General features: G+C 47.4%; 1 non-coding gene across 1 annotated transcript; it reads left to right on the forward strand.

Annotated features, from left to right (window-relative positions):
- The first annotated feature begins 5,892 nt into the window (after nt 1–5,892).
- On the forward strand, nt 5,893–5,999 carry LOC138283161 (U6 spliceosomal RNA). The gene has a single exon (XR_011201099.1). It is a non-coding gene; the product is annotated as a U6 spliceosomal RNA (small nuclear RNA).
- Nucleotides 6,000–19,302: the final 13,303 nt, after the last annotated feature.

Here is a 19,302-nt window from a genome sequence, read left to right on the forward strand (position 1 = left end):
TTCGTCGCCCCCCTCCCAGTCCCCACCCCCACCTGACCCCTCCTTATCCCCTCCTCCCTCTTATGGCGGCCGCTGCGCGGCCGCGCTGCTGGCGCGCTGAAGGCGCACCAAAGGCAAGCCTGTCTGCACCCATCCGCGCCTGGACCGCGCCCAGCGCCACGACCCCTGGCCCCCAGCACTCCCAAACCCCTCAGCACCGCTACAACCCCAACACCCTCCACGCCCTCAACCCGGGGCCCTCCAGTACCTGCTTCCAAGCCAACCCTAAACGCACCCATGGACCCTTTGCATGCCTCACCTGCAAACTCACCTTCCACCGCGAAACCACCCCGCCCGCCAGCCCACGCGCCAACAACCACCTCAAATGCATCCTGATCAACGCACGCTCCGTCCACAAGCACGCCATTGAACTATGGGACCTCCTGGACTCCACCGCACCGGACGTCGCCTTCATCACTGAGACCTGGATGAACGCCTCTTCGGCCCCCGACATCGCCATAGCCATCCCCGACAGCTAAAAGATCTCCAGGAGAGACCGCACCAACCAAGTCGGTGGAGGAATCGCCATCGTCTTCAAGGACTCCATCAACCTCACCACCTCCACCGAAGACAACCCCCTCGCCGCCGAACACCTGCACTTCCAGATCCACACCGACCCCAGAACCACCCTCAGAGGAACTCCCATCTACAGACCCCCTGGACCACGCGCCCTCTTCAGCGACTCTATCACTGACTTCATCTCCCCGCACGCCCTTGCCTCGCCGGACTACATCCTCCTTGGTGACCTCAACTTCCACCTGGAACAGAACAACGACCCCAACATCACCGCCCTGCTCGACAACCTCGCCAACCTCGGTCTCAAGCAACTGGTGAACACCCCCACCCACATCGCCGGACACACGCTCGAGCCCATCTTCTCCGCCAGCAACCACGTATCCTTCAGCCACTCCTCCGTAATACACTGGACCGACCACAGATGTGTCCACTTCACCTTCCGACGCGAGACTCGCCACCTCCGCACAGAACCCATCCCACGCAGACATTGGAACAAAATCCCAGCGGAACAGCTTCTCTCCACTCTCAGCGACAACCAACCCACCTTCTCCACCGACCCCAAACGACGCAGCCCTCAGCCTCACGCATTGGATCACAAACTGCGCAGACAACCTCGCACCCCTCAGACGCCTCCCAAGACAGACCAACACCAGGAAACCTCTTTGGTTCACAGACACCCTCAAGGAATCTAAAAAAAACTGCTGCACCCTCGAGAAAGCCTGGCGCAAGGACCACACCGCAGAAAACATGTCTGCCCTCAAAAACGCCACCCGCGAACACCACCAACTGATCCGCACCACCAAAAGAACTTCCTTCCCAGACAGCCTGGAAAAGAACACTCACAACAGCAAATAACTCTTCAACATTGTCAAAGAGCTCTCCAATCCTAACGCCAACGCCATCACAAGACCTCTGCAACTCCCTCGCCACCTTCTTCCATCGTAAGATCACCGACCTACACGACAGCTTCGGACACCAGACCCAGCCAACCACCACAGAACTTACAACCCCAGCCATCACCCTCAACGCCTGGACTCACATCAGCACGGAAGAGACCAAAGCTACCATGAACTCCATCCACTCCGTGCCCCCTCGGACCCCTGCCCACACTTCATCTTCAACAAAGCCGACGACATCATCGCCCCGCATCTCCAGACCATCATCAACAGCTCGTTTGTGTCTGCCACCTTCCCCGAGAGCTGGAAACACGCAGAAGTCAACGCCCTACTGAAGAAACCTACGGCGGACCCCAGCGACCTGAAGAACTTCCGCCCCATCTCGCTGCTCCCCTTCCCTGCCAAAGTCATAGAGAAGACCGTCAACAAGCAACTTACCAACTTCCTTGAAGACAACAACCTACTCGACCCCTCTCAGTCCGGATTCCGAGCCAATCACAGCACAGAAACCGCCCTCATCTCAGTCACAGAAGACATCAGAACTCTGATGGACAACGGAGAAACAGTCGCCCTCATCCTCCTCGACCTCTCGGCTGCCTTCGACACCGTCTGCCACCGAACCCTAATATCCCTCCTCCGCTCCACCGGTATCCCAGGACAGGCCCTGGACTGGATCACCTCCTTCCTCTCCAACCGCTCCCAAAGAGTCTACCTCCCACCGTTCCGCTCAGACCCCACCGAGATCATCTGCGGCGTCCCACAAGGCTCCTCGCTCAGCCCGACTCTCTTCAATGTCTACATGAGCCCCCTCGCCGACATCGTACGTAAACACAACATCAACATCACCTCCTACGCCGACGACACTCAGCTGATACTTTCCCTCACCAAGGACCCCACCAGCGCCAAGATCAACCTGCAAGATGGAATGAAAGACGTCGCAGAATGGATGAAACTCAGCCGTCTGAAACTGAAGTCAGACAAAACGGAAGTCCTCATCCTCAGAAACACCCCCTCCGCCTGGGATGACTCCTGGTGGCCCACGGCCCTTGGCACCGCACCAACCCCCTCAGACCACGCACGCAACCTCGGATTCATCCTGGACCCACTTCCCACCATGACCAAACAAGTCAACGCCATATCATCTTCCTGCTTCCTCACCCTCCGCATGCTCCGAAAGATCTTCCGTTGGATCCCCGCCAACACCAGAAAGACTGTGACCCACGCCCTCGTCACGAGCCGCCTGGACTACGGTAACACCCTATACGCAGGAACCACCGCTAAACTCCAGAAACGTCTGCAGCGAATACAAAACGCCTTCGCCCGCCTCGTCCTCGACATACCCCGCAACAGCCACATCTCCGTCCACCTGAGTCACCTGCACTGGCTTCCTGTCAACAAAAGGATCACCTTCCGGCTCCTCACCCACGCACACAAAGCCCTCCACAACAAGGGACCTGAATACCTCAACCGTCGCCTCAGTTTCTACACGCCCACCTGTCAACTTCGCTCCGCCAACCTCGCATTCGCTGCCGTCCCTCGCATCCGCCGCACCACAGCAGGTGGGAAATCCTTCTCCTACCTGGCGGCCAAGACATGGAATTCCCTCCCCACCAGCCTCAGGACCACCCAGGACCACCTCGCATTCCGGAGGCAACTCAAGACCTGGCTCTTCGAGCAGCAGTAACCCCCTCCCCCTAGCGCCTTGAGACCCTCACTGGTGAGTAGCGCGCTTTATAAATGTTTTTGATTGATTGATTGAACACAACTCTTTCAAACTTCTCAAAAGTTTCCAAATTTTACAGTTACCAATGCTTGTTTGTGGTTGTGACTAAAAGTACTAAGATTTACGTTTACTTTAAAAGTCTATATATCCGGAACCCTCTGGTGAACTTTGCTCATGATCGACTCTAAAAATTCATTAAAATACATTCTATTTTAATAAATTGGTGTCAGATTTGATTTCTTTTGTGTTGTCTGACTTTATTATTTTGTTGTTTGGCGCATCTAAATGCTTTACACTAGTTCCTTTGTTAAGCCTTGCTGCTCAAAGACACAGCTACCCAGAGTTGAGCTAAAGATTTTTCAAAGCAGCCTGACTGGACCCAAGACAGTTTCTGCGAGTGTATTACACAGTATGATTTCACACTCATACCATAAAATAGACCCAAATCCTCATGCAGACTAAAAAAGGCAGTGGTGAAGTGGAAAGAGATGACATGCGATATGCTAATGGAGGATTTAAAAAAACGGTTTAAGTGACTATCAGATTTAGAAACTGCAGCGGAAAGTGGTGTGAACGGAAGCCCAGGAGACAGCGAGGTCCTGTGAAAACCCCTACCTACCCCACAAGCCTAGTAATGTTTAATTCACAATCTAATTTTCTAAGAATTTAAACATTTTCAGTTCTAATAAGTCATTATTGTTATTATTCATTGATGTGGTATAGCTAACAAGCATTAGCAACGACAACAGGTTTAGCTTGCATTAGTGGGGTTCATGGTCATGTGATATGGCTGAATACGGAAACAGAAAACTCATTGCTTTGATTTACATGTGAGAATGTGTCCCTCGAAGTGTCACACATTTGACAGTAGGATGTCACTCATATGGCAATTGAAACTGTGGAAATGTCACACACAAGCAATCTGAAATCTTGGCGGCTATGTTCAAATGAGGGTGAGTTTAGAAGTATGAGTTTTGAACACCATTTTTAAGTAGGCAAGTTAGGGCCATTTGTACAAACACATTTTCCCAGTGACACAGAATGAGTAAAACCCTCTGATGCATCTGGTGCTCAGCCCTCTACTGAGGCAGCTAAGGTCCTACTCGGTGTTTGAAATTGAAAAATAGAAGAGCAGGTACTCTGTAGCAGAGTACCTGCTTGTTTCTGAGAAGTGCTGGCACTCTCCCAACAGAAGTGTTACGTTTTTTTGAGAAATGCAGGTACTCTACCTCTATAAATAAAAAAGTGCCGGTACTCCGTAGTGGACAGTGCCGGACCATTTAAAGCACTGGAACTCATACTCAACCAACAGAGACCCACTCCTTAACCAGTCTATGGCCATGTGGCTAAGGTTGCCACCTGGTTGTTTCTTCACCAGCCTAGACCGTATTGTTTAAGTGCACGCTGAATAAATTATTGTTACAAGCAAAAGTATTATTTCCCGTCTGAAGTTTAAGCCTAGAAAAAGGTTGGCACGTTACCAGGAGAAAGTAACGACCGTTTGTTTGTGGTTTAAGAGAACGATAATGGTCGCATGGAAAACTGAAATAGGAGTTTATATAAAATAGTTTCCCACGTTACTTTTCTTGAACGCAGCTCTAGAACATGTTTTAATGTTTTCTTATATTTGCTGCGTTATAGTTGTACAGATAAGAGGGGAGATACCAGCTCTAGGGTATTTTACTCATTTTTGTGGCGGCGGAGACATTAAGATACCCGGGGCCCGGTAGTGAACTGGACAGAGTTTACCCCTTAACCTAGAGCAGCAAACACACAGGGCATCGGCTAAAAGGTATTTGAGAACTGTTTGTATCATTTCACAGTGATTAATGGGTTAAAGCGATGCACAACTGTGAGATAACAAAGAATCCCGACAGCTTCTCCGATTCTTTCCTTGTCACCCGCGGCTCTCGGCTGTTCCCGGAATCGCAAACCGCACACAATGTCCGGGGTGTGTTGCTGCAGGGGGTGTGAACCCCGAGATGTGCCGCACCCCATCACAGCCCTGCACTTCATTTACACATCGCCTGCAGGTGGCGCTGCTGCAGCACATTTAAAGGGCGAGGTCCGGCACTTTGTGGGCGCTCAGGGTCCCCTAAAGAGGGGGCGCCTGCGCTTCTATGTTTCCATTTGCAGCGCTGCACGCCCTCGCACGTGGCCCCGCGTGTCCCGGGGGCGCTTGTGGCCGCTGAACCCGCAGCACTTCGCGCGCTCGGGGGTTAAAGCAGCTTTTCCCGCTGGTGCCCATCAGAGGAGGGACGAGGCCCCGGGTGCTGGCGCCAGAGGCAGACCTGCTTAACAATGTCCCCGTGTCCTCCGTCCGTCACGCCCGTTGTATTTCCCGAATACCTGAAGCTCAGCTGCATTGGCTCTGCTCTGGCGGGGATTTCACCTCCGAGTTCCCGGTGCCCCGGGGGCCTCCTCGGGCTTCTGTCTCCGGGCTCCAGACGCACGTGCTTTGCCCTCGGTGCAGAACAAGCAGCCGGGGTGGCGACGTGACTTTGAAATTTGCATACCCACAGTGCCCTGCGCTTCAATTGATGCAGTGCAGGTTTCTTTGCACCTCCAAACATTGTTTTGGAGAAGGAGGCTCAACTAATATTGAAGGGAAGCCACCACAGTTGCAAGACCCTCAGTGTGTAAATTGCAATTGCCGCTCTAAGAAAGTAATGTTTTGAAATTCGACCTTTATATACCACTGCAGCTGCCTTGTTTACCGTGCTCGCTTCGGCAGCACATATACTAAAATTGGAACGATACAGAGAAGATTAGCATGGCCCCTGCGCAAGGATGACACGCAAATTCGTGAAGCGTTCCATATTTTGCCCAAAGTTTTCAGGGATGTGCCAATAATTAATTACCGCTATATGGCTGAGCAACATAAAGGCCGTCCAGTATAAATCCTCGGTTGTCCATATTTTGTCACGTGAAGAGGAGGTACAACTGTCTATCTTAAATATTTGTGTATGTTATTGTGAAACTTGCATTGGATGAAATAATGCGAGAAGAAAATGAGTAAGAATTTCATGACTTATGTTTTTTTTTTTGATTCAACAAATAGTTCACATAAGTCACCAACGTAAAATGTATTTTTACATTCCCATCGGAGTGTTTTACGCACTAGATCTGAAGCGGTGCTGTTTTGAGGGGACAGCCTGTTCTCTAAGGGGGGGGTTGAAGATGAGCTGCTCATCTGCAGATTGTGCTGCCCTGGGACTGGATCTTTCCCAGATACAGTGTCTGCACCCCTGGGGTTCACAGCACCCCACATGTGATTCTCCTGTCGGGTTTGCCTTTTAAACCCACATCCTCACTGCAGCCTGGGATCTTTAAGCCGCTTCTTATAATTCAAGTCACAGTGAGCCAGAACTGCCTGAAGGTGCAACAAGGACAAGGTCCATTTCTAAATATATAATAATAATAAACTAAGCTATACTTTATTTGCACCCGCCCTGGGGTGCAGAGCTGAGCTACACTTTGTTTCCAGGCACTAAACACTTCTCAAACAGGCCACACGAAAGAGGCAAACTCTTCCCTCAAGCACCCCAAGGGATCGGTGTGATACTGTTGTAATCAATAATGGATGCTCGTAGGTTATAAAAGAGGTAGGTTTATTAGCTTAGTTGTAGTTTACAGATAAAGCCCCACCTGCCGCTCAGCCCGTCTCACTCCCACTGTCCACTCATCCAAGCACAAACACCGTCAATAGTCCAACCATACAATGACCTCACTCACTGGATGAGCAGCAGGGAACATTAAGGTAGTGGGGAGAATGCGTAACATAGAAAGAGGCCACAACGGATACCCATTAGCAAATATGTTCTGGCACCTTATCAGGGGTATAAAGCGCTATATCAATGCAACTGCAATAAACTACACTTGTGGTGCGCTGGTGACCTGTATACGCCGTTGGCGCACACCTAGAGTACGCTGCTGAGATATACATTATTTGGGGCGAACATTGTATGCTCACCTTCTTCTGAGCTACTCTTTGATTTCCCACTAAAGGATTGGGTTACATGTGTCTTAAAGGTGGACAAGCCATTTAAAGCTTGGCTCTAGCTCAGCTCGAGGTCCTCTCGGGAACCACAAGCCAAAAACAAGCCGAGCCTGCATGTGGTTACTGCCACCCACCCTCTTACCTTGATCTCCATGTTCTGGAAAGTCTTCTTATTTCAATTTAATTTAACATCTAATAAGTGGATGTGTTTAAAACAGTGCACTGATGTCCCTCCTCAAAGACAAAGCATTAAACTTTCATGGAAATCGGGACACAGAAGGAGATGCCCCTCTCGGGGCTGAATTGTACATCCAGAAATCCTGGGATAAGCCCCGGCTTCTCTGCCTGACCAAATTGTTTGATTCCAGCCAATTATTTTATTTGACATCATCACATTTGAGAGCACCTTGAGATACATCCGTTCAGGATGCGTGTTTCAGAAAAACCTTTTTTCTATATGCTTTAATAGACTGTAATGTTGCTTCAGCTATAATAACGCTCTAGGCCACAAATAAGTACACATAACTGATCTGTTGCTTGGTTCATTAATTGCATCATTGTCATAGTTGCCCGGTAGTGGTACAAATGTTTCTCAAAGTGTATGTTTAGAAGATGTCCCTTCCAATAATTGCTACTCAACGCAGTGATACGATCTAATGCTCAAAAGTGAACAGTTTTGCATGTTAAACAAACACACTTTTTAGGACTGGTGTTAGCCAGAACATTTTGTTTTTCCAAATAATATTAGTATCATCATCATAACATTTTTTCGATCCATCAATTTGACCACAAAAGCATGTACAGTAAAACATAATCTCCAAATACCATAAAATAGAAACTCAATAAAAAAATACAGATTCATAAATTTAAAAGGAGAAACGAAAAAACATATCATAATGAAACACACTTAAAATTCAAATCTAAATGGCATGTAACTACCGAAAGTTCATAAGAGCCCTGATGAAACTTACAACAGCAAAACCAGGTACATACATACATAAATATCAGCAAATTGCAAATATTTCAACCATATTTGAATGACATAAAGTGCTTATGTTTAAAAAAAGGGGGAAAACAGATAAGGCCAAGGCACAAAATACAAAAGAGCATAAAGTGCATAATAAGTTGGGTTAATATGCGTAAATAGACAGCCTTTCAGCCAGTCCTCTTCATCCATTGGTCTGTTGTAGTGTCATTCACATTTTGCTTCCACCCACCAAAGCATACAGGGTAGGCAACTGGTTAGCCTACTTCTCCCATTGGCTTTCCTCACTGTGAGTCACCCATTGTGCGTATTTATAGGCAACTATGCCTGGAACTGGACAGCAGACAAAGAAGGTCTCTCAATGTGATCCTGTAAAATTGGCATTTGCCCTGTTGCATCAACATTCACAGTAGAATGTTCCACACTTCTTGTAACTATTGTGACCGAATACTTGACGCACTTAGATTTTATTGATAGAGAGAGCCATTGATAAAGTATACTCTCCTCTTCTGTTATAAAGAATCTTTTGAAGATGCCTCTAATTTCACAATGATGGAACACACCAGCCACCAACCCATCCAGCTTATGAAGCTCGAACTACAGACAGGTTCTATTTAAAATTTCAACTGTTTTGTATTTCAATAAAAAATAAGAAATGTGTGTACATTCAATGCACATATCCCAGATTATGGCCGCCATGGCACAGAGCACAGTTATTCACTGTTAGACTGCCATGGGCTAGAAGTCCTACCTCTGTTTCCACATTCCTTACAGCAGATGCACGAGTTTCTGGATATGAGAGAAAGCTGAACGATTAGATTTTGAAATAGCAGCAGAACTGAGGTATTGTATTATGTAATACAGTATTAATTTGTACTGCTTTTGAGTAATACTCATTTGGCCTTATAACACAATACAAAAAAACACAGATGACCAGGCAGTGTTTGAGATTTTCCTCTTGAAGATATTTTGATGAGACTGCAGCCTGGGACACTGCATTGCAAACAGATGTGGTCATCACCTGTGACAACACAGCAGCACAGGAGGCACATTGGTAAAGTACCTCTACTACACTGAAATGGACCCGTGACTTAAAATTATAAATCAACATATACAATTGCTTGGAATGCTTCTTTAACTTGCTACCTCCTGAAATAGCCTTAATTGTTGCTGTCAGTAGGCAAATAAAACCTCACTCTTTCAGCTGAAAAATGTCCAGGTAGTTCACAAGGTGTTATGTAATGAACCTTCTTTTTGGAGGTGCTTGAGAGGCGCATTACAAGCTTCAGTCAATGCATCTGAGACCATAGATATTTGGATATTTGGGAAAGAGAAAGCACACCCTGGGATATCACTCATGTGCACACTCACTTCTCTTGCTCATTCATGAACTCACTCACATATTCAGTTGCACACTCATTTAATTGAAGCGTAGCTCAGTTGATGAGATTCGGGTGGTGTGAATTAAAAATTTCCCAATTGAAAAAATGCTGGGCTGCAGGGTGGAGGAGTGAGATTACCAAGGTTCGGACTGGTCTGTTTCCACTAAGAACAGGGTCAGTGCTGAGTTGCATTAGTTGGGCCTCTGTCTAGAGTGTCACAATGAGCAAAAAACAGTGGGTTGGAATGCTACCCTGAGCAATTACCACTGGTTAGGCTATTTGCAAGCATTCCTCCCATCACCTTTTGGACATTTGATTGCCAGTGATAATCCTGGAAACCTAGTATGGAGCAGATTTCCAAGCCTAGTACTGCCAATGCTTGCGAATTCCAAACAGTACTACATTTGCATCCATTCAACGAGTACTTCTGTGGGTGCAGATTTACTACCTTTTTGGTAAACCAGTCAGTACATTAACTTAAGATCCTGAACCAAAAATTGAAAAAGTTAAAACCTCATAATGTAAACATATGATAGAATGTATTCACAAAAGAGTATTTCTTTAACATGCGTAAGCATTTTACCTTACACCATGCAATAGATTTATCACTGCATAGATGACATTTATTAAAAGTAATTATTTTTAGAAACTCATGTCTTGCACCCCAAGGACAATGCTATTAGCGAACAAAGAGGCAGGTCAATAGCCACGTACACTCTAAATGTGGCCTAGATTCTTACTATAGATGGAGCAACATTACAGTCTGCTAACTCAAATATAAGAGGTTCTTGCACGACGTACATCTTGAGCCCAAGTATTTAAAAGTAAATTCATATGTTATAATAAAGAAAAATCCAGTTCTCTGAAATAAAATATTTGCCTAGAACCATACAGTTTGGACATGCAGTGAAGCCAGCATTGATTCCAGGTTATCTGGTTTCACATTCTGAAATTCAGCCACTGGATGAGTATCTCTGTCTCTCTCTCTTTCCCATTTATATCAAAGGTCTCAGTCCCTTACTCTGCCATCAAAAACGCCATAAAAAAGCAACTGAAGTAGCCGTCAAGAGAAACTGATATTAAGGCCTTACTGGAGAAGGGCACTTATGCTCCATTAATAACATCTTACACAATCAAGACTAGGCAACTGTACCTGCATCAAGCATTGGGTAAATGCTGTCTAAAACTAATACTCTGGGCCAGGCTGGTCCCTCTCCCAATAAGAGAAGTGAACGTCAGCTGGAAATCTCTCACTAACATTGTATGCTGTAGACTGTGCAACTAGCAAAACGAGTCGCTGGGTCACTTGTTATGCTGCTGCCCGGAGTTGGACAACGTCCGCCGCAGGCTTCTGAGGTCAATGTTTCTACACTATGGTACATGCAGTGTTGTAGAAACACAAAACCTCATATTCTCTCTGGAAATGGCATCACATCTGGCAAAATTTTGCAAAATCATCCACTTGGTGCGGACATTGTTAAAGAACAGGCTTCCCAAAATAAGACTCCAACGCCCGGACACCGTCTCTTCCCCTTTTAGGGCACAGCTCATTGAGTAACAAGCAATGTAATCTTACACTAGTTTCACCCGAGTAGGGAGATCCAGTACAGCACCCATCTGGTAAACTACTGCCTACTGGTTTTCCTTTTAATGTAGAGACCCAGACAATTTTTACAAACACCGCTTAAATGGTTTTATGAACTGAACACTGAACTGCAGAGGAATGATTTTTGTATCTCTTTTTTTATTTGCATTGTGCATTTTAGACTGTCATTTGATATCTATGCAATAGTTTTAAGTGATCATATAATAACGTCTACTCACTTACTCACTTAGGTCACTGTTTTATCTTTCACTCACTTAGGTCACTGTTTTATCTTTCATTCTTGTTCCACCCATGTGAGCTTCTTCTTCCTACATCATAGACCTCTGCAGTGTGGATTGTTAAAGAGCTCTATCTTCAGAGCTGTGGATAAAGGCATTCTGCAAAACCTTCTAAACTCATCACACATGAATACAAAATGCTTAACAGCAGAACACTCTGCGCAAAGACTACCAATTTTCTCTCTTCTCCTTTTGGTTTCTTTTCTTTTTCTCTCACTAACTGTTTATAATTACCACTAGCACATAAGATATAGTTGCCTTTAATACACAACATCACATTCACACTAAGCTGTTTTTTTTTGGGTACAAACCTTTGACCTACAGGGTGCATGCAGTGTTCTGCAGCAAGCACAGCCAGCACCTGAGCTGTTTCACAAGAAATACAAAGGTGATCGGCACCACCGTCTGATTACTAGTTTAGTTTTTATTACACTTCACTTGATCAAGCTCTCATCCATACGCACACACACACACACACACACACAGACAGAAATATACCAGTGCTGACATGTGCAGCAAAAGGCAGGTATCCGTAAACACAATAAATCATCATACACGCAGGCACAAATACATACTGACCAAAAGACATAACAACACCCATATGCACAGAAAAGCATACCTTGCAGCACTTGGACACATATGCCACAAAATATGTGCATGTTCTTCCAGACAGGATCCCCAGAAAACACCAAAAACACCTGCAGCTGTCATGGTACATACACATACCCATTTCACTTCATGAAAGAGTTTTAGTAAAATTGAACAAAACGTTTTAAAATATGCATCTACATGCGTGTACGCCTTCAGGGGCAGTCTTGGAATGTTTTTTCATATTCTTTACGAAGAACCATTAAAGGAAAAAAACATTGGCAAAGGCAGTAGCTCGGCAGCCGGTGCCAGACCCATTTGCTTTGCCAATGCTTGTTTGACTCACCTTTATCATATTTTTACATGACATCTTTTCCCCAATGTATTACTTGGATGAGGGCTCTTAGAGCCAAGCCAGGCCCTTACCTCGACTATTGTGGACAACGGAGCTGCTGTTTGTTGGGCATCTGGACGCAGCTGGGGGTCAGCGCTGAGCCCCCTGTGCACACACTTGGTGTTATTCTGCTGAGCTACCATATGTATGCACAGGCATGTTGAAGATCTCCTGATCTAGGATTGTGTACACACAGGCACCTGTACATAGGTATAGGGACATGACAAAGTTCATTTATGCATCAGACAGGTGGGGTCTGGCACCAGAAGTGCCTGCAAGGAGGCCAGGAGTAGAGTGTAGGAGTGACATCAGTCTTTTAACTCTCTTGGAACTTCTTCCTGAATGAGCTCTGGTATTAATAGAGGTTACCCAGAGGTCAGGACTAATACAGGCTCAGGAAAGCTGCAGTGTCCATTTTGGGATTATAACGTGGCCTCAAAAGATGGTAACCCTTTCTGTTGTTTGGTCCTTTATTACTTTATAAACCCCACATCTATTGTCAGACTGTAGGTTTCAGAGTGGATGCAGCAGCTCTCCACAAGCCTGAAGAGACCGTGGGGACAGGACTTACATACACTAAGGCAGGATAGTTCACAGGAATAACCTCATTACCTGCCTATTTATTTAGCCTTTTCATTGCTCTAGAGTAAACGTACAGAGCCTGGAAGGGGAAGCAGTGGTATCTCTCAAGACACAGGACAGTAATCCCAGTCTAAAATCAAAGATGATGCTTGTGATTGCTGCAGTACATATATGCAAGAGATATATAGGTGTAAAATCAAACAGGGAACTGAAAACTAACTAAATATAACCTCTGGTGGTAGGCTAAGCACTGAAATGCCATATTGGAGAGAGATGAACTTCCTGATCTATCCCAGGATCTCTGAGAGGATGACACTCTTCAAAAATGCCTGCCAAGTACCACATATCCGGGGTTAGTCAATGCAGAAGAGGAGACAGTGGTTTGCATGGACACTTGCTCTGTACCCAGCTTCTTACAATATGCATCTGGCTTGTCATGAAATAACATCAGAGTCTCTCAAGAAAGACACAGACTGAGCAGCATGCAGCTCTTGAGATCAACCTTTGAAGGCGCATGCTGGTGGTAGGATGGTGCTAAGCTAAGTATCCTGTGCCAGGTGGCCCAGTAAGATGGAGGCGCTCAGTGCTCTTACCTCAAACCAGTGGCGTAACAAAACTTGAGGGGGCCCTCCTGCACACTACATAGAGGGCCCACCCTCTGGACTCACTCAGGAGTTCTCAGTCCAGGGTACTGTGCTGAGGGGGCTGCCTGGAGCTCGGCCTTCTCCCACTCCCCGCACTGTGACGGCTGTGGGTGCCTTTGTTACGCAAGTGGCCCAAGCCTGAGACTTTCGGTCTGACAGAACAGTCACATAGCAGCCACCTGACCAGTTCACCCAGAACGCAGTTGGGACTGTTAGCCAGATTGGTTTCTCAATGTTTAAAACCAAGTAACATATGTGCAGTCCTGTTTACATTTTACCTCATCTTACGTTTCCTAAGTGCATATCCTTTTGCAGGTGTGTCTGTAGTTAATTTCCATGCAGCCTGTGACCTTGTATAGTGCATAAACTGTGTCCTTGTACAGTGCATAAACTGAACTGTCTCTGATCTACATATCTGGGTAAGCTCAGGTGTGGGTGTGCCCGACGGAACAAGGTTAAGAGCTCTGGAGTTGATTAACACAGTGAGAGTATCTCACAGTGCTTGTTTGTGGCTTATAAAGGTGTTCAGACCAAATACCATATCCAAGCATTAGTCTCTCTACAAAACACACAGAACATACACTTCAGTGATGCTGTCCCTGTTTACGTTTCACTTCACTTTGTATTCCCTGAGATTATATATTTTTTCCAGATGGGGCGTTTCTGTACTTTTTTCATGCAGCACGATTCTTGTACAGTGCTTACTGTCAGTGGAGTTGTCTCTAGGTGTGTGTGTAAGTTTGGGTTTTGGGTGGGTGTGCATGACAGGGCACTATTGAGAGCTCTGGAGGTGAAGCTGCTGTCAAAAGAGTTTCTGACAATGGCTGTTGGTGGGTTGTAGGAGGCTGGACTGGCTTGAAGTGAGTACCAAGGGGTACTTGCACCTTGCACCAGGCCCAGTTATCCCTTATTAGTGTATAGGGTGTCTAGCAGCTTAGGCTGATAGATAATGGTAGCTTAGCAGAGCAGCTTAGGCTGAACTAGGAGACGTGTGAAGCTACTACAGTACCACTTAGTGTCATATGCACAATATCATAAGAAAACACAATACACAGTTATACTAAAAATAAAGGTACTTTATTTTTATGACAATATGCCAAAGTATCCTAGAGTGTACCCTCAGTGAGAGGATAGGAAATATACACAAGATATATATACACAATAGCAAAAATATGCAGTATAGTCTTAGAAAACAGTGCAAACAATGTATAGTTACAATAGGATGCAATGGGGAAACATAGGGATAGGGGCAACACAAACCATATACTCCAAAAGTGGAATGCGAACCACAAATGGACCCCAAACCTATGTGACCTTGTAGAGGGTCGCTGGGACTATTAGAAAATAGTGAGAGTTAGAAAAATAACCCTCCCCAAGACCCTGAAAAGTGAGTGCAAAGTGCACTAAAGTTCCCCTAAGGACAAAGAAGTCGTGTTAGAGGAATAATGCAGGAAAGACACAAACCAACAATGCAACAACTGTGGATTTCCAATCTAGGGTACCTGTGGAACAAGGGGACCAAGTCCAAAAGTCACAAGCAAGTCGGAGATGGGCAGATGCCCAGGAAATGCCAGCTGCGGGTGCAAAGAAGCTTCTACTGGACAGAAGAAGCTGAGGTTTCTGCAGGAACGAAAAGGGCTAGAGACTTCCCCTTTGGTGGACGGATCCCTCTCGCCGTGGAGAGTCGTGCAGAAGTGTTTTCCCGGCGAAAGAACGCCAACAAGCCTTGCTAGCTGCAAATCGTGCGGTTAGCGTTTTTGGACGCTGCTGAGGCCCAGGAGGGACCAGGAGGTCGCAAATTGGACCAGCAGAGAGAGGGGACGTCGAGCAAGACAAGGAGCCCTCTCTGAAGCAGGTAGCACCCGGAGAAGTGCCAGAAACAGGCACTACGAGGATGCGTGAAACGGTGCTCGCCGAAGTTCCACAAAGGAGTCCCACGTCGCCGGAGACCAACTTAGAAAGTCGTGCAATGCAGGTTAGAGTGCCGTGGACCCAGGCTTGGCTGTGCACAAAGGATTTCCGCCGGAAGTGCACAGGGGCCGGAGTAGCTGCAAAGTCGCGGTTCCCAGCAATGCAGCCCAGCGAGGTGAGGCAAGGACTTACCTCCACCAAACTTGGACTGAAGAGTCACTGGACTGTGGGGGTCACTTGGACAGAGTCGCTGGATTCGAGGGACCTCGCTCGTCGTGCTGAGAGGAGACCCAAGGGACCGGTAATGCAGCTTTTTGGTGCCTGCGGTTGCAGGGGGAAGATTCCGTCGACCCACGGGAGATTTCTTCGGAGCTTCTGGTGCAGAGAGGAGGCAGACCACCCCCACAGCATGCACAAGCAGGAAAACAGTCGAGAAGGCGGCAGGATCAGCGTTACAGAGTTGCAGTAGTCGTCTTTGCTACTATGTTGCAGGTTTGCAGGCTTCCAGCGCGGTCAGCAGTCGATTCCTTATCAGAAGGTGAAGAGAGAGATGCAGAGGAACTCGGCTGAGCTCATGCATTCGTTATCTGAAGTTTCCCCAGAGACAGAGACCCTAAATAGCCAGAAAAGAGGGTTTGGCTACCTAGGAGAGAGGATAGGCTAGCAACACCTGAAGGAGCCTATCACAAGGAGTCTCTGACGTCACCTGGTGGCACTGGCCACTCAGAGCAGTCCAGTGTGCCAGCAGCACCTCTGTTTCCAAGATGGCAGAGGTCTGGCGCACACTGGAGGAGCTCTGGACACCTCCCAGGGGAGGTGCAGGTCAGGGGAGTGGTCACTCCCCTTTCCTTTGTCCAGTTTCGCGCCAGAGCAGGGCTAAGGGGTCCCCTGAACCGGTGTAGACTGGCTTATGCAGAATTGGGCACCTCTGTGCCCAACAAAGCATTTCCAGAGGCTGGGGGAGGCTACTCCTCCCCTGCCTTCACACCATTTTCCAAAGGGAGAGGGTGTCACACCCTCTCTCAGAGGAAGTTCTTTGTTCTGCCATCCTGGGCCAGGCCTGGCTGGACCCCAGGAGGGCAGCTGCCTGTCTGAGGGGTTGGCAGCAGCAGCAGCTGCAGTGAAACCCCAGGAAGGGCAGTTTGGCAGTACCAGGGTCTGTGCTACAGACCACTGGGATCATGGGATTGTGCCAACTATGCCAGGATGGCATAGAGGGGGCAATTCCATGATCATAGACATGTTACATGGCCATATTCGGAGTTACCATTGTGAAGCTACATATATGTAGTGCACGCGTGTAATGGTGTCCCCGCACTCACAAAGTTCAGGGAATTGGCTCTGAACAATGTGGGGGCACCTTGGCTAGTGCCAGGGTGCCCTCACACTAAGTAACTTTGCACCTAACCTTTACCAGGTAAAGGTTAGACATATAGGTGACTTATAAGTTACTTAAGTGCAGTGTAAAATGGCTGTGAAATAACGTGGACGTTATTTCACTCAGGCTGCACTGGCAGGCCTGTGTAAGAATTGTCAGAGCTCCCTATGGGTGGCAAAAGAAATGCTGCAGCCCATAGGGATCTCCTGGAACCCCAATACCCTGGGTACCTCAGTACCATATACTAGGGAATTATAAGGGTGTTCCAGTAAGCCAATGTAAATTGGTAAAAATGGTCACTAGCCTGTCAGTGACATTTTGGAAAGAAATGAGAGAGCATAACCACTGAGGTTCTGATTAGCAGAGCCTCAGTGAGACAGTTAGTCACTACACAGGTAACACATTCAGGCACACTTATGAGCACTGGGGCCCTGGGTTACCAGGGTCCCAGTGACACATACAACTAAAACAACATATATACAGTGAAAAATGGGGGTAACATGCCAGGCAAGATGGTACTTTCCTACATGGGTCAATTACCATAGGTTGACTTACTTATAAGTCCCTAGTATATGGTACCAAGGGTACCCAGGACATGTGAGGCAAGTGTTCCCTCCAGGGAAGCAGCACTGGTGGTCCCCCCTGTATGTGACCAGGTACAAAATGGCTGCCAGCCTGCCACTGCAGCCTGGAAGACCAGTTTAAATCTGCTAGTTTGACTTGGCCATTTAAACCAATGGCAAGTCCCCCACTTCCCGTAACAATATATGTAAGTCTTCCTAAATGAAGGTCTATGGAGCCCCAAGGAGAGAGCTATGCTATTGGGTAGGACATATACTTTTTTATGTCCTAACAGCAAAACTTCTGAATGGTTGTTTTTGCTGTGGAAAACTCTACACTCTACCGACTGACAACTCAGCCTGGCTAACTTCTGAACGGGACTACTAAAATAGTACTTCAATGTATCAAATTATTTGTGGCATTAATCCTGACTTGTTACCCAAGTTTAATTTAATGTCACTTCTATGGGTAACTTTTAGGAAAGTTGCCACTCTGTAGCCCAGTTTGTACAGTGGCCTCACACAGTCACTGGCCAGCTTTCTGCCCTCCTGGGGAGTTGTGCGAACGACTCCCAAGCTTAGCAACAATGATAGCCTGCTACAGAGGGAAATCTTGCAGGAAGCCACTTACGGTGTTCGCCCAAAAGGCGAGCTTCAGAGGTGAAGCTACCTTTGGTGGGCAAATGGCAATCATACTACTAAGGGGTGCCACCTTTCTTCAGGTAGACAGGCTGGAAGCGGGAACAGAGAGGGGAGACCAGTGCCTAAACCAGTTTTGTCCAAGCATGTGTAGCTCACAGGTAGCCGCACCTCCAGGATGAGCTACTAAACTACTAACATCTAAAGACGTGTTCAGGCATCTTGGGAGTGGGACGAATAGAGCGCCCTGGGATTGCTAGATGCCACACATACCTGGACATTGTCACAGGGTGGGAGGGATCTTGGTAGCCCATTGGCTTGTAACCGCATCATCCCCCCCCGGGCTCTTTCAGGGACTAAACATGGCTCCCCAGAACTGGCGAAAGGACTGAAGAAGGACTGCCCTGCTGACCCCTGCACCTGGCAAGAGAGGCTGCACCATCTGCTGGACTGCACCTGCAGCACCTTGGGCTGGCGAAGAGAGGACTGTGTGTGTGACTGCTGGCTCGAGGAAAAGACACTCCTAAGACCCAGACCAAAGAAGTGACTGCAAGAGTCAGTCGGCTGACCCCTTGGAACCAGCCCAAGGGCCAACAAAGCTGAAGTAGCCAAACTCGGTAAGTCAACAGCCACGTCTGGAGAATCGCCACTGACCGTGCTGGGCACCCCAAGAAACCGATCCTTGACGGCCAAAAGTTGCACTCAAGTCTGCCAGACCAGGAGTGTCATCTGGGTCTAGATTGGTCACCGAACAGAGACACTAGCCTCCACCAAAGGATAGCACTGGACCTGGTGGACGGAGCCCAGTAGCCCAGCAGCAGCTGGCCTTTTACTCGCTCAAATAGGGGTTCGTAGACTCTGACCTCTGAGGTCAAATTCGCCCCACCTGACCTGTGGTCTGAGAAGTAATCGAAAAGACACCCCCATCAATCGCACTGCACCCGGAGCATCCCTTAGCATCCTCCATCTCCTGCATTCCCAGCATCAGGACCACTCCGTCATAGTCTATGGAAGTTGTGATATGAAGTTCAGAACTGGACTGGAGAACGCTTTGGTGACCAGGTAACTATCCAAATACTCTTTAGTGCCCCCCTACCTTCTCCCGGCTGGATTTGGTTGCCCTAGTCCAGCTGGAGTAGCCGAGCACAACTCTTTCAAACATCTCAAAAGTTTCCAAATTG

This window comes from Pleurodeles waltl, chromosome 2_2 (genome assembly GCF_031143425.1).
Source record: "Pleurodeles waltl isolate 20211129_DDA chromosome 2_2, aPleWal1.hap1.20221129, whole genome shotgun sequence".
Classification (NCBI taxonomy): Eukaryota; Metazoa; Chordata; class Amphibia; order Caudata; family Salamandridae; genus Pleurodeles; species Pleurodeles waltl.